A 15,799-nucleotide genomic window follows, 5' to 3' on the forward strand; every position below is an offset into this window, starting at 1 on the left:
GGGAGCGGGGAGAGGGAGGAGGGAGGGAGGTTTCGGTAATGGGCCACAATAATCAGCCACATTGTAAACTGACAAAATAAAATTAAATTAAATTAAAAAATAAAAAATAAAACATGAAAAAAATCCCAAATATAGCAGAGTTCAAGCAAGTGAAAGACTGAGAAATGCTTACAGAAGCAAAATAAATATCATACCCAATAAAAAGTGGGTGAGGTAGTAGGAAAAAAGGAAGACTGAAGTACATTGAGGAGTGAAAATGTGAAGGAAAGAGTCAGTGTAGATTAGTTCTTCTCATGTTTTACTGTGCATGTGAGTCACCTGGGGATCTTGTTAAAATGCAGATTCTAATTTAATACATATAGGGTGGGGCTGTAGAATCCATATTTCTACCAAACTCATTGGCGATGCTGATGCAGCTGGTTTCCAGACACACGTTGGATGACTAGGAGTGAATACTATATATACTTTGTATAGGTTTGCCTGGAATGGGAGGACAAAAAATAGAGCAGAATAGCTAAAGGGGCATGCAAGGCCAAAGACAAAATTTTTTTACACTCAGACTTGAGCACTCTCATAGGCTGTGCAAAGAGCCACCAGAGAGGAGGCAGTTAAAATACAGCTAACAGGATAACTGATGGCGTGAGATTCCTGAGAAACAGTGAAAGGATGGAAAGAAACAGCACAGTTGTAAGAATTAGCCCAGAGCAGGAGGAGGGATGCTTTCCATTTTGAGGCCGCAGGGAGGAAGAAAGGATGACTGTGTATACAGGTAAGGGATGTCAATCCCAATGACCGATATTATTTGGTCTGAGGTTGGAAAAGGGTTGGTGATATTAACACTTCCAAAGTACTTGCTAACAAAATGGGTGTGGTATGCCCCCCCAAAATAACAAAAAATTAATATCTGAGATACCATATTTGTAAGTGTGCATTCATTATTACACACAGAGGCCAACAGATGTTGGTTCTAAAGAACAGAACAGTGAGATTGCTAGAAACACATTATCTGTTGCACAGTGGGTATTTCATGAGACCTTTCTCTTCTACTACCCTTGATCCCAACCTATATTTCCCAAACAACTTCTAGATTACCAGGCACCCTGCCTTGTATCGCTGCTGTACATATGTGCTTGTCATTCACTGTACTAAACGTCTCCCAGCTTCATCCTTTTGAAATGGGAAACGGCAAAGAAATCAAGGCTACATGAACCAGCATTTTAACTGCTGGAATGAGAAAGATATCTTCCTATATGAATTGGTAATTGGTATATTCTGAAGCATACTGCAGTCTTAGTTGAGTACAATCTTGGCCCTGCCCAAGGTCTGTTCCATTCTCGGTGAAAGTAGAGTAACCATTAATTTAACCATGTGTCTTGCTTAGGATCCTTAATTTTCATAAAGGGATGTTAACTCCAATTTCAGCTCAGTTGATTATAAAGCACATGGGTCTCAATTTAACTAAGATTATGATTTCTGCACCCTAATTACTTTTCAGGGAATGACAATTCCAGCTTTATAATGTCGAATTCTTATACACATCTTCGTAACAAGATAGTAGTCATAAAGGATTGTCTGTAGATCATGCAGTCCATCTATTCCTCTAAGTTGGTGACTGTGAACCATACTTTTCCACCCAAGCACGATGCCACCTGAATCTGTGGTTCACCACAGCAGTGATTACTGGAGTAATTTTTTAAATCTATTTTACTCATTTGGACCTGGAAGTTTTGAGCAAGAACTCACATCAATATCTTACAAACTCAAATTTGACTCTCGCTTGTCTAAAATCCAATAGAAAGACCGAAAAATTATTAGGTCTAGGAAAAGCCAACGTAGTCCAATAGAAAGGAAACACACTGAAGAATCAGAATCTAGGCATGCCCCTGGAGAAAAAATTACTGTGAGAAATACAAGGTTTTAAAGCTTTGCTGATGATAGTTGCCAATGTGATTAAAAGATGGGTGCAATGAAATATAAATAGTAATGAAGGAGAAAAACTATTTTTTAAGGAAGGATACTTCCTTAACCTCATAAAGATCTACAGTGACATGCTAGAAAATGACTAAGGACCACGTCAGCAGGGGAAGGAGGGGAGCCTTGATTTGTAGCATTTCTCAATTTCTGTAGTGTGAATACTCCCACAATGGCCAATTTCAAGCTATCAACACAATGTCAATGAACATGAAGTTGGGAGAAGATGGGCACAATCAGGTCTTGTGAGCCAGTATGAGCTGAATTGTTAAAGTCAACAAGAGAGCTTGTTATAATCCCTGGCCAGAGAATAAAGATAAGCATCCTGACTTGTCTCCCAGATGGATGCTTACACACTAGGACTCTCTTCCATTATCACTCAAGGCAACTCTCTAAACATGACTCGATCAACAAATTGAGGGTCTGTCACACCAAATTCACAGAAGATCAATTGAAAATTCTCACAATGCCTTCAACCAAAAACGTTATTTGAGTTATGCTGCCAAACAAAAACCTGCTTTAGAAATCAACACTGACAAGTGAAAAATCCACATTTGGTTTCAGAATCAAAGAGCTAGTCACCAACTCAGAAAAGACCAGACCTTAGGGAGACTTTAGAATCAAGCCAAGACCATGAGCAAGATCACTTTGAAGAACAGACTCAAAGTAAAGAATCCAGACCATGTCATTCCAACTACAGTCCCTCTCAATTACAAATCCTCATCAAGGTATTTTTCAACAACAGTTACCCTGGGTTTGAATTCAGAGAACAACTTGCTTAAGAAATTGGAGTTCCAGAGTCAAGAATCCAAATTTGGTTTCAAAATCAAAGACCTAAATTATGTGCCCAGAGAAAAAGAAAAACTGAGTCCTAGGAACAAGATCAGAGGCAGGATATCTGAAATAGAGTTCAAAGTATAGAAGTTACACAAAATGGCACCAACGTTGTTAGCAACTCTTATTTCTCTAGAGCCAGAACATGGTGGACACAGAGTAAGTCAAATTCAGTGTATTTGATATCATCAACCTGGGCCCCAATTCTCTCTCACAATTCTCTTCCTGGGAATCTACCCTTCTGCTGAGATTGCAAGCTAAGTCTTGAGATGGCAAACAGGACTTCAGGAGGCAGAGACCACTACAAGAGGTACCACAAAGCCCCACTTTCGCAGCCTGGCTCCAGAGTTCAGTAGACCTTGAGACAATAAAAATAAACTTAGTAATAATAATTTTAGTCATCACAATAATGATTATTCAGGCAAAAATCATCAATTGGTATCAAAACCTTAAAGTAAAAGTCTGATGAAGAAGATATATATACATCATCTCAAAGAATCTCCTCACAAATACTTACTAATTATAAAAGGAAAACTGGTCACTTTGCAGTGTAGAAACCTGTACTGTACTTTAACAAAGTGGCTGAAATTCATTTCCCCAGTAATGGCACAAACCAACAGTGAGGTACTTCCTGATATGATACACTAAGAAGGATACAATGTCTCTTTTGTAGTATTACTGAAAAAAAGTAAGTAATCTGAAACTAATCATGAGAAAGCAAACCCAAATTGAGTGACAGTCAACAAAGTACCATCCCTGTACTCTTCAACAATGAATTGAATAATAACGATAGGAATGGAGAAAAGGTAGGCTGACTCAAAATACTCAGAAAAGTCTCCTGAAGAGTTCTTTTTTATATATAGCATGTGTTACTATTTATGTAGGAAAAAAAAAAAAGCAACACATTCAGAGACCTGTTTGTGCCTAAGACTGTATCTATTTTCCTTAGAGAAAATAGGAGTTTTTAATTGTGGTAAAATACACATAACATAAAATTTTTCATCATTTTAAGTGCACAGTTAAATACATTTACACTGTTGTGAAACCATCACCACCATCCATCTCCAGAACCCTTTCATTTTGCAAAAGTGAAACTCTGTACTTTTTAAACAATTAACTCCCCATTCCCCATTTCCCCCAACCACTGGCAATCACCATTCTACTTTCTGTCTTGGAAAATCTGACTGTTCTAGGTACTTCATATAAGTGGGCTCATACAATATTTGTCCTTTTGTGTCTGCCTTATTTCACTTAGCATAATATCAAGGTTTATCCATATTATATAGCATGTGACAGAATTTCCTTCCTTTTAAAGGCTAAATAGTATTCCATTGTATGGGCATACAATATATACAGTAAGTTTATATGTATTACACAACATATGGGTTATTTCCACCTTTTGGCTATTGTGAATAATGCTGCCATGAATACTGGTGCACAAATACTTGTTTGACTCCTTTTAATTCTTTTGGTTATATCCCAGAAGTGGTATTGCTGGACTGCACATTAAGAAATTTTTAAATAAATAGGTGTTATGAAGCAGTATGTGGCCAAATAGAGTTTCTCCAAGTAACATGTAATTTTAAATATTTAATAACTTATCAGGTGACCAAGGAAGAAAAACACCCTTGAAACAAAACAAAAAAAACACAAAAAAAACCAAAACCACAGTATCATCTTTAACCTAACTTTTTATACGATCTCTTGATTCCCTACAACTTTGCACACAAGCTTCTGTGTTCAGCTGAATTGTAACTGCTTTTTGTACATGGAGAGTTGAAAACTTTCATTCTGGGCATCTTGGTAGTTTCCCGTGGAATTAGGTGGATAAAAGGAAAGAACAGGGAGTGGGGAGTGGCTCCTTCCCTTCAGAATATGAAGTTTCTCCCACTGCCTCCTCTCAATGGTCTCCCAGGTGCCAGACTTTAAAACCTTTCCTACGGTGATCCTCTTTCATTATTTTTCACTTCTTCTTGACCCATATATTTTAACAGGATTTTAACAAGCTGCACTTACTAAGAAATGTGTTTTCCCTGTTTTGTTCTGTTTCGTTTTGTATTTTTCTTTCATTAAACGACATGGAACCTCTTAGCAGGAAGAAAGCAGGGTCAAAACCCTGAAAAAAAAATTAATAATTTAACATTTCCTACCCAGTTAAAAAAAGTGGTATATTTACACAGTGGAATACTATTCAGCTATAAAAAATGAAACCAACAGGTACAAAGTTACAGTTACATAGGAGGAATAAATTCTAGTGATCTATTGGACAGTAGGGTGACTACAGTTAACAATAATATAGTATATATGTTAAAATAGCAAGAAGTGAGGATTTTGAATGTTCTCACCATTAAGAAATAATAAATATCTGGGGTTGGCCCCATGGGTCACTCGGGAGAGTGTGGCACTGGTAGCACCGAGGCCACGGGTTCGGATCCTATCTGGGGATGGCCAGTGCGCTCACTGGCTGAGCGTGGTGCAAACCACACTGTGCCGAGGGTTGTGATCCCCTTACTAGTCAAAAACTAAAACAAAAACAACAAAAAAAAGAATAAATATCTGAAGTGATGAAAATGTCAATTACCCTAATTTGACACTGTATACATGTACTGAAACATCACACTGTACCTTATAAATATGTACAATTATTGTATAAATTAAAAATGAATTAAAAAGTTACATTCTATAAAGATTAAAATTTTTAAAATTTGTATTATAAAAAAATCACAGGTATCCTACAATGCATACTAGCAATAGACAATTCAAAACTGTACTAGGAAAAACAAAGGCACTGCATGTGTGTGTGTGAGAGAGATATTTATATAATCAAATTGGGAATAAATGTTCAGGACTTATCTAATGAAAAAGTATAAAACACAAAAAGAAGACTTGTGTAAATGGAAAAAAATTATGATCCTGGACAGAAATACTAAAATATTGCAAAGTTGCCAACTTGATTCCAATTAATTTATAGATTGAATACAATTCCAATCAAAATGCAAACAAGTTTTTTTTTCTAGAACATGATAAAATATTCTAAAGTTTGCATAGAACAATAAACTGCCAAAATGACTGAAACAATTTTTAGAAAGAAGAGTAACTATGGAGAATTTGTGCTACTTTATAGGAAAATGATTAATGATGCTGCAAAAGTAGCAAAGATACACTAATACAGGAATAGTCAGGCCAGTTGAAAAAAAATGGAAAGCTCAGGAAAAGATCATTGTGTCAATATAAGAACTTTATATATATTAAAAGCATCATTTTAAATTAGTGAAAAATAAACAATTGTTCAATAAATGGAGCTTAGAAAATTAACTATTTGGGGAAAAATAAGCTAGATCCCTGTTTCACAACCAAGCAAGATATTCAACTTCAAATGCATGGAAGAGTTCAAATGTAAAAAAAAAAATAACCATTAAACGATCCAAAGAAAACACAAGTGAATTTCTATAGGCTCTTGGGTTAGGGAATCACTTTCTAAGAATACCAGAAAATAAAGCTTTGAATGCATCCTGGAGCATGCCATAGATACATTGCAAGGGTGACAAGTTATAAAAACTGACACAGAGAAAACCATTTGAGAGCTTCACTGGGGCCATGACTTGATGCACAGCATATACTAAAACTCTGCATCTCAAAAATTAGTCTACAGTCAGGTACCAAATTACATCAGAGTCACGTAGTGAGCTTTGTAAAATGCAGATTCCTGGATCTCAAGATAAGAGATTAATTCATTGAGTCCAGATGAGGCCTGGTAGTTTGTATTTTTTTAAATAGTAACATCTCAAAGATGATTCTAGGGAGAGGCTGGGTTGGGGAACTACTGTCTGAAGATTGCTAAGCTAAAAACATAAATGATATTAGGTTATAAATGACAAACTAGAAGAAAATGTTTGCAACATACATAGGAGGATAAAGGGCTAACATCCCTAATATACGCATATGGATAACTCTCAAACACTGAGAGGCAGAAAAATCAAAAAACTGATGGATAAATGATCAAAAGACATGAACAGACAATTCACATACATCTGTGTGTGTGTGAATGCACACCATTCAGCATACAAAAAGATCAACTTCTCTCATAGGAAGATAAATGCAAATTAAAACTGCACTGAGATATCATTTCTTTCTTAGCAGATTGGTTAAAAAAAATCTTTTTAAAGTATAACAACATATTCTGTTGGCAAGGCTGTGGGGAAATGGGCACTCTCATATAATGCTGGTGGAAATGCGAAGTGGTACAACTCATCTGGAGAGGAATTTGTGAATATCTAGTTAAACTACATATGCCCTTACCTTTTTCCCTAGAAATACCATTTTTAAGAACTTATCTTGCAGATATACCTTCAACAATATGAAAATACATGTGCACAATATCATTCATTACTGCACTGTCTGTAAGTACAAAATATTAGGAACAACCTAAATGCTTATAAACTGTGGTATGTACTTTGTCAAATGATTATTCTGCATCTATTGAGATCATCATGGGGTTTTTATCTTTCCTTCTATTAATGTGGTGCATCACACAGAATTGTATGTTTTAAATCCACCTTGCATCCCAGGAAAAAATCCCACTTGGTCATGGTGTATAATCTTTTTGATGTGTTGTTAAGTTCAGTTTTGCTAGCATTTTATTGAGGATTTTTGCCTTTATGTTCATCAGAGATACTGGCCTACAGTTTTCTTTTCTTGTGGTGTCTTTGTCTGCTAGTCTCATAAAATGAGTTTGGAAGTATTTCCCTCTACTTCTATTTTTTTGAAGAGTTTAAGAAGGATTGGTGTTAATTCTTTTTATGTTTGGTAGAACTCAGCTGTGAAACCATCTATCTGGTCCTGGGGTTTTCTTTGTTGGGAGGTTTTTAATTACTTCTTTAATCTCCTTATTTGTTATTGGTCTGATCAGGCTTTCTATTTCTTCTTGATTCAGTCTTGGAACGTTGTATGTTTCTAGGAATTTATCCATTTCTTCCAGGTTATCTAATTTGTTGGCATATAATTGTTCATAATAGTCCCTCATGAACCTTTTTATTTCTGAGGCATTGGTTACAATGTCTCCTCTTTCATTTCTGATTTTATTTGTTTGAGTCTTTTTTTTTTTTTTTGTAATCTAGCTAAGGATTTATCAATTTTGTTTCTTTAAAAAGATTTTTTCAACAGTTTTTTGGAAAACTTAATATTATAAGATGGCAACACTCCCCCAATTGCTCTAAAGAGTCAATGTGGTCCCCTTTAAAATCTCCAGCAGGCTTTATTTATTTATTTATTTTTGGTATAAAATGACAAGGTGATCCTAAATTTCATATGGACTTGCAAGGGACTCCAAAGAGCCAAAACAACTATGAAAAACAAGAAGAAAATTGAAGAAATCACAGTTCCCAATTTCAAAAATTTCCAGTTATAATAATCATGACAATATGATACCAGCATGAGGATAGACAGAGAGATCAATGGAATAGAATTGAGAATTCAGAAATATATCTATACATTATGGTCAACAGATTTTCAATAGGGTGCTAAGAAAATTCAACGAGGAAAGAAAAGTCTCTTCAACAAATTGTGTAGGGTCAACTCGAGAGCTACCTACAACAGAATGAAGTTGTACTCCTATCTCACAATATATACAAAAAGTAACTGAAAATTCATCAAAGACTTAACTCTAAGAGCTAAAACTTTTAAAATTCGTTCAAGAAAACATAGAGGTTTTTTTCCATGACCTTGGATTAAGCAATGGTTTCTTAGATGACACAAAAACACAAAAGACAAAAGAAAAATAGATAAGCCAAATTTCATCAAAATGAAAAACTTGTGCTTCAAAGGATGCTATCAAGAAAATGCAAAGACAACAGACAAAATTTGAGAATATATTTGAAAATCATATCTGATGAGGGACGCAGCAAGAATACACAAAGAATTCTTACAACTCAACAATAAAAAGACAATGCAATTTTTAAAAAGACAAATAATTTGAATAGACATTTCTCCAAAGAAGATATATAAATGGGCAATAAAAATATGAAAGGATGTGCAACATTATTGGTTATTAGTGTACTGCAATTCAAAACCACAATGACACCGCCAGCCTCGGAGATGCAGCGGAGGAGCCCGGGCTCGCCTTCAGCGAGAATGTGCTGAGCATGTTCAGCGGGAATAGGAACCTGTGGGCGGCGCAGCTCAGGCGCCTGCTGAAGCAGCTGGGAGCCGCCATCCAAGAGGGTGCCTTCACTTCAACCAGTGCTTATCTGTTGTCTTTTCCTTGCGTGGTTTTTCAAATGCTACCCAAATAACCAGCTCCAACTTCTCTGTGATCTATCCAGCAGTCTTACATCAATCCTTGCAAGGATCAGCCCAAGGCCCAAACAAAACCAATTCTTTCATAAGTTTGGGGATATGGATTCCTGTCAGTGACATTTATTAATCTGGCATCTCTCTTTTGATTGATTTTGACTCCATCGATAAAGAAATCTTACTTCCCAAAGATGTTGACCTATTTTGTGGGACTGGCTATTGGGACTCTTTTTTTCAAATGCAATTTTCCAACTTATTCCAGGGGCATTTGGATTTAATCCCGAAGTTGACAACTATGTTGAGAAGGCAGTTGCTGTGTCTGGTGGATTTTACATATTTTTCTTTTTGAAAGAATGCTTAAGATGTTATTAAAGACATATGGTCAGAATGATCATACCCACTTTAGAAACAGTGACTTTGGTCCTCAAGAAAAAACTCATGAACCTAAAGCATTACCTGCCATCAATGGTGTCAATTACTATGCCAATCCTGCTGTCACAGAGTCTAACGGACACATCCATTTCAATAATGTTAATGTAGTATCTCTACAGGATGGAAAAAGGAAGTCAAGTTCCTGTAGCTGTCTGAAGGGGCCCAAACTGTCAGAAATAGGGACAACTGCCTGGATGATAACCCTCAGTGAAGCCCTCCATGATTTCATAGATGGCTTGCCAACTGGCACTTCCTCCACCTGGTCTCTTCTTCAGAGACTCAGGACTTCTATAGGAATCCTGTGTGAGGAGTTTCCTCATGAATTAGAATACTTTGTGATCCTACTTAACGCAGGGACGAGCACTTGACTAGCCTTGCTATTCAACTTCCTTTCTGAGTGTTCCCGCTATGTTGGGCTAGCTTTTAGCAGTTTGGTGGGCAACAATGTTGCTCCAAATACTATATTTGCACTTGCTGGAGGCATGTTTCTCTATATTTTTCTGGCAGGTATGTTTCCAGAGATGAATGATATGCTGGGAGAAAAGGTAACTGGAAGAAAAATTGATTTTATCTTCTTCCTGATTCAGAACGCTGGAATGTTAACTGGGTTCAAAGCCACTCTGCTCATAACCTTGTATTCAGGAGACATCAAATTAGAGTAACAGGAAACTGAAGATAGTGTTGTTAATGAGGGCATTTAATAAATAAAAACATCTCCAAAGGGATTTTAAAGCTGATCTTATTTAGTTAAAAGATAATTTTGTTTTCAACTGTTGGTCAAGAAAACTAATTATTGATTTCAGATCTGTGAAAGAGGCCATTATTTGTTGTGGAAAATGCTTCAAAAGGTTTTTGGTTTCAGTCTGAAATGCCTGGAATATGGAGTCTTTGGTAAATACCCATTTTTCAATGTTTCATGCATAATAGAAAATCATTGCAAAGCAAGAGATATGCATTCTATAATCATGTAGATACCTAGATCCAGACGAAATACAAGATAGGTTGTGTGAGCCTTTAAAACTATGGTAGGATCAAAGGTTCAAGTGGTTTCAGAATGGTTTTCTTTCGATTAGTTTGTTCTAGCACTTTCAAGAGCAAGTACATCAAAATGTAGAAGAGAATCAAAACGTATACAACACCAATATAAATGATTCCAAGGCCTTAATGAACCCAAGAAAGTTTGCTCACAACTTTTATTCTGTTTTATATTTCAATTAGGAACTTGTAGGATTGTTTTGAAAACTATTCCAAAATAATATGAATTAGGATATCAATAAAGTTTTGTTGGCCCTTTTAAGTTCAGGCTTAGAGGTTTATTTCTAAGTGTAAAGTCTACCAGATTTTATAAAAAGCCAGAATTGCTTTTTTATGACTTATGTTGTGGTTGCATCCCTTACAAATGATGGAACAGTATGTAAAGCTGGTGACAACTCAGTTTCAGTACACCATATGTTTGCTTTGTGAAGGTCAAGAATACATTGGTTTAGAGAAAGAAACTGAATGTAATTTTAAGCAATTTACTTTTAAAGAAAAACATAATTATTTAGCAGAGAATATTTTAATAAATGCAAAGCAACACCTGGACTGCAGTACTCACATGTCAAGGACTGATTAACCGGAAAACATACATTCCTGTGCGTGACTGAGAGTCATTCAGAAAAAACTTATCTTGTGTTCAGTCTACATTTTTCCATAGGTATACCTTGGGGAAAAAAAATTCAGCACACCATGGCTATTTTTCTACCTTTTTTGGAAGATAGAGCCTATTTACTCATTTAGCAGATATAGAAAATTGGTCTAAAATTGAACATCATAACCCCAACCTACATTCCAAAGTCACTTAAGGAAAGATGATTTGACACTGATGAAAATGATTGGTAAAAGTCAACAATAATCTCAGGAATTACACTTTCCCACAGACCATAAAATGTTTTCAGAAAGCAGTAATGCAGATTTGATTAACATTTAACGTGTATGTTAATGGATATATCCTTTGGATATATACCCAGTAGTGGGATTGATGGATAATATGGTAGCTCTATCTGTAGTTGTTTGAGAAAACTCCATACTGTTTTCCATAATGGCTGTGCTAATTTACAGTCCCACCAACAGTGTAGAAGAGTTCCCCTTTCCCCGCATCATCACCAGCATTTATTATTCTCGGTCTTTTTAATAATGACCAGTCTAACTGGGGTGAGATGATATCTCACTGGCTTTTATTTGCATTTCTCTGTTGACTAGTGATGCTGAGCATTTTTTCATGTACCTGTTTGCCATTTGTATGTCTTCCTTTGAAAAGTGTCTATTCATCTCCTTTGCCCATTTTTAATTGGATTATATGAGTAAGACCCCAAAAGCACAAGCAACAAAATAAAAGATTAATAAATGGGATTATATCAAATTAAAAAGCTTCTGCACAACAAAGGAAACAATCAACAGAGCAGAAAGACAACCTACAGAATGGGAGAAAATATTTGCAAACTATACAAAGTAGATTAGTGGTTGTCAGAGGCTGGAGGGAGGGGAGAATGGGGAGTGATTGCTATCAACTGTAGGGTTTCTTTTTTGGGTGATGAAAATGTTCTGGAATTAGATAGTGGTGATAGTTGTACAGCCTTGTGAATATACTAAAAACCATTAAATTGCATATTATAAAAGGGTGAATTTTATGGTGAGAATTACAGTCAATTCTCATCATTCATGGTAGTTAGGTTCTATAAATTTGCTGTGAACATTCAATTAGCAAATACTGAACACTTCTCCTAGCAGAAATACAGAGTTAGGTTCCTGCAAACCTCTGATCACATCATTTTTATCATCAGATGAATATATAATCTTGTTTTGTGTGTGTTTTTAGATGCCTTATTTTGTCTGTCTATCTTATTTACTTATTTTATTTTATCATGACACAATGTAAACCTTTTTGTGGCCCTTTACCAATTTCACTCTAACCCTGCCTCCCCCTCCCCCTTTCCCACTTCTGGTGGGCTCAGTTCCATTCTTTCCTTTTGAAAGTTCAAGCCCTCTACCCAGAAGCAGGCAAGAGAGCAGCACCTGGGGTCTTAGGCAAAAGCAAAGGGCAGCCAGCCTCCTCCACCTGGAAGCAGGCAAGCGAGCAATACTTGGGGTCCTAGGCAGAAGCGGAGGGCAGCTCCCTCTGCCCAGAAGCAGGCAAGAGAGAAATTCCCAGGGTCCTAGGCCAGAGTGAAGGGCAGGTGCCTCTGCTCAGAAGCAGGCAAGAGAGCAACACCAGGGGTTCTAGGCAGGAGCCAAGTACAGCACCCCCCACCCAGAAGCAGGCAAGAGATCAATGCACCGGTCCTAGGCAGGAGCCAAGAGCAGCCAGCCCCCTATACCTGGAAGCATGCAAGAGAGCAATGGCCTGGGGTCCTAGGCAGGAGCTCAGGGTAGCCAGCCCCATCTGCCCAAAGCAGGCAAGAGAGCGATGCCCAGGGTCCTAGGCGGGAGCCGAGGGAAGCACACCCCTCCCAGAAGCAGGGAAGAGAGCACACCAAAAACACCACTTCTGTGCAGGTGGCCCACCATAGCCACTGCCACAACCACAGCTGCCACAAAAGTGGCTTAATGCCACAGCGGTAGCCACAGCCACTGTGCAGGTGGCCTGCCAGAGACTCAACTGCACTGACATAAGGAGAGTCACCAGTGAAGACTGGAAAAGAAGACATCTCTCTCCTCAAAGACCACTCCAGAGTAACAGAAGAAGCAACTGCTCTACCAGGTGACCAGACATCAACATAGAGATACTAGAAATACAAAAAAAAAAAAAAAAAAACCCAAAACAATAAAAATATGATACCACCAAAAGAATACAGTAATTCTCAAATATCAGACACTATAGAGCAGGAAACCCTTGGAATGACGGAAAAGGAATTCCGAGCAACAATCTTAAGGAAACTAACTGAGAGACAAGAAGACTCAGACAACATAATGAAAGACGGAGACAGAAATAAAGAAGCAGTATGATATATGAGTGTGCTAACAAGAAATCCAGATGAAGGCTAGATACTGTTTATAAAATCTTGGTGCTACTGAAAAGCACAGCTGAATGATGTGAAGATGCACCCAGGGTTGCCACCCATGGCCACAAAGATTACGCACTATACACCACCAGGACAAGCATCATTCAAAAAGCCTATGATGTAAACAGTGACCCCTGGAGTTGGGCAATATGGCAGCCCTGGCTAGAACATACCAGATAGTACAGAAATAAAAATATAATAACATAATAACATAATAGTGCACTGAATACCTACTCTGTGACACACACTGTTCTAAATGCTTTACACATATTTAACTTCGTTATTCCTCACAGTAATACTATGAATTAGATGCTATTATTATCCATAACCTACAAATGAAGAGAAAGGCACCAAGAGGGAAACAACTTGCCCAAGATCATATAGCTACTAAGTTGTGGAGTTGGGATACAAACCTAGGCAGTCTGAGTACAGAGCCCATGTATTTAACCACTATGAGGTAAGCAAAATGAAACAAACAAAAAACAGGGAACTTACCTGATTTATCTATAAAATTAAAACTGGATGTATATACACAGTATCGCCTATAAAATATTTTTGCCAAAAAATAGATCAAGCCTCTAGATGAAAATACCAGTTTATAGGAAAGATAGTATACAGACTACATTTGGTGATAGAATGAGCAGAATATGGAAAATTCTACAGGACAAACAACCCAGTTATCTCCAAAAATAAATGGAAAGAAAAAAAATAGAAGGGGGAAGTTATAGATGAAAAGAAACTCAAGACTTTACCAAATGCAATGTGTGGACCTTGTTGGAATCCTGATTCAAACAATCAAACTGTAAAACAACAACAAAAAAAAAAAAACGAAAAAACACTGGAACTGGGAAATTTAAAAATGTGATAATATTAAGGAATTACTTCTGCTTTTTAGGTATGAAAATATCATGGCTGTTTCAAAAAGGAGTCCTTCATCTTTTAGATATGACATCTAAAATCTGCTTCAAAATAATCCAGTGGGTAGAGGAGAAAGTAGGTGGGGATATAGCTGAAACAAGAGCACAGTGATGGGTACAGGGAGATTCATTATACTGTTCTCTTTATTTCCATATACATTTTAAATTCTCCATAATAAAAAGTTGTTTTAAAAAAAACTGGAGTTAGAGAAACTGGTAATTGTTGATGCTTTCCGGGATGGAAACTGGGTAGCTGGGGATCGGGCGTGAAAAGTAGACCTTGTCACTGTTTACCTTTTTTACTTTTTAAATTTTATACCATGTAAATTTATAACCTATACAAAATTAAATTAAATTAAAAAAACAGAACAAAAAATAAACCTCAGTGTGGGCAATGCCCTACCAAGAGAGTGCATGTTGGCTTCTTCTGTTTCTAGGGGCGCTGGTTATAGATCCAAGCAGAGAACACTAAGAAAACAGGGAGGATGCTAAGAAATGTCTATCCCGACACCAGCCTCTTCAGAAAAACAACTATAAGGAATGAAATAACAGCTTCCCTGGAGGCTTGAGCAAGTGGCAGCTCGCACATTCTCAGTGGGATCTTCCCTAGACCTGTATCAAATAATCACTGAGCGTAAAGAGAAAAACTAAACCCTGAGGCAACTCTATGTGGATTTAGTATAGTTCTTTTGGAAGTTTGACAAAAACAGATACAATGTATTGGATTCACACATTAGGAAGTAAACCTCAGAGAGGTAAATGATGAGGCTATAAAGGAGGCAAAGCAGCTTCAAGCAGTCAACCCACACTTTCTACCATATCCTTACAGGATCATTGGACACAGTCGTAAAGGATCACCCATAATGGTTCTTTCCTTATGAAAGATTGAAATATCTAGACAGCATAGGAACAACTAAATGATCTGGCCTATGATTGGGCCAATCTATAATGCTAATGAATAACACAATCTTAAAAGAGTCTATGAAGATACTTTAAAAAGTTTGTGGAAAGATAGACTTGAAAGATAATATGAATCTTTCCATGAACTTTTAAAGTACTCTCGTATAAGGGAAAAAAGCAAAGACTGAGACTGGCCGGTTAGCTCAGTTGGTTAGAGTACAGCCTTATAACACCAGGGTCACGGGTACATATCCCTGTACCTGCCAGCTGCCAAAAACAAAAAACAGAAAAAAACAAAAAAAGCAGAAAACAACAAAAAAAAGAACATGTCTGGTTTTGCTCATCTTTCTATTCCTAGCACTTACCACCATGCTTGGTACATACAGGTAGCAGATATCCAACGAACATTTAACT

General features: G+C 36.9%; 1 protein-coding gene and 1 pseudogene across 1 annotated transcript in view; one reads left to right on the plus strand and one right to left on the minus strand.

The window, feature by feature from the left end:
* OPHN1 (oligophrenin 1) overlaps positions 1-15,799 on the minus strand; it is a 440,991-nt gene that overhangs the window by 96,508 nt on the left and 328,684 nt on the right. The window lies entirely within an intron of this gene.
* Positions 717-9,095, plus strand: LOC134367066 (double homeobox protein A-like; annotated as a pseudogene).

This window comes from Cynocephalus volans, chromosome X (genome assembly GCF_027409185.1).
Source record: "Cynocephalus volans isolate mCynVol1 chromosome X, mCynVol1.pri, whole genome shotgun sequence".
Taxonomy (NCBI): Eukaryota; Metazoa; Chordata; class Mammalia; order Dermoptera; family Cynocephalidae; genus Cynocephalus; species Cynocephalus volans.